This window comes from Tigriopus californicus, chromosome 8 (assembly GCF_007210705.1).
Source record: "Tigriopus californicus strain San Diego chromosome 8, Tcal_SD_v2.1, whole genome shotgun sequence".
Lineage (NCBI taxonomy): Eukaryota > Metazoa > Arthropoda > Copepoda > Harpacticoida > Harpacticidae > Tigriopus > Tigriopus californicus.
Window position 1 is genome coordinate 7,152,965 of NC_081447.1, and position 893 is coordinate 7,153,857.

Below are 893 nucleotides of genomic sequence, written 5' to 3' on the forward strand. Positions count from 1 at the left end.
TACTCAATGCCTTGATCCCGGGGTGTATAATTAAATATTTGTTGTATTCTGAGGTGTATCAAATGCCAACACCAAATGTAATTGGTGCCATGAAATAAAAATGACGGGGAAAAATGTTGCACTCACGGTTCAAGTTTGTTTGTGGCTGACACTCGGGGCAACGATAGATGCTTGTTATTGAAATAGGCGAAAACTCCAGAGGAACAAGGAATAGACATTCAAGCATTGTAGTGCATCTACATACATGCATCGTCTCAACTCTAGTTTTCGCATTTCAAACTAGCACGCTGAGCTGCAACGAAGTTCTCGAGGGTGCTATATTTCAAGTTCATTGACAAGTCAACACAAATTATGGAGACGGAGAGGAATGGCAGAGTCATTGAAAACAGAGGAGCAATGGGTTGTCGTTAATGTCCGCACGGAAAATGTACACACAATACATGAACCTACGAGTTGTACAACCGATCATCAAACTCCTTCCTCTTCGTTGTGCCATCCCACTAACGCCAGTCTGAGACTCCACGAGATGGAACACTTCATTGCTGAGCTTATAATTAGGGCAGGTTAACTTTATTCAACTCGACATCCATGATGAATTCGGATATCCGCTGGATGCCTTATTGTTGGTACTAGAGCACAAATTATCGTTTGATTGTGACATGATCTGTGCCATACTACACTAGTGTTTGTACGGGTATATTGTACCATAAACACGACACGCCAGACGACGGGATAAAAAGCATCCATCTATTGTGGCACAATGTCGTGGAGAGGGTGGGTAGTCACAGCAATCACTCGCTCGCACCTCAATCTGTTTCCTTGATCTCTCAAATCTAAAAACAGATGACTCCAAGTCTCGAAGTGCTAGTTAAAAAAAACAGCAACGAAATTGG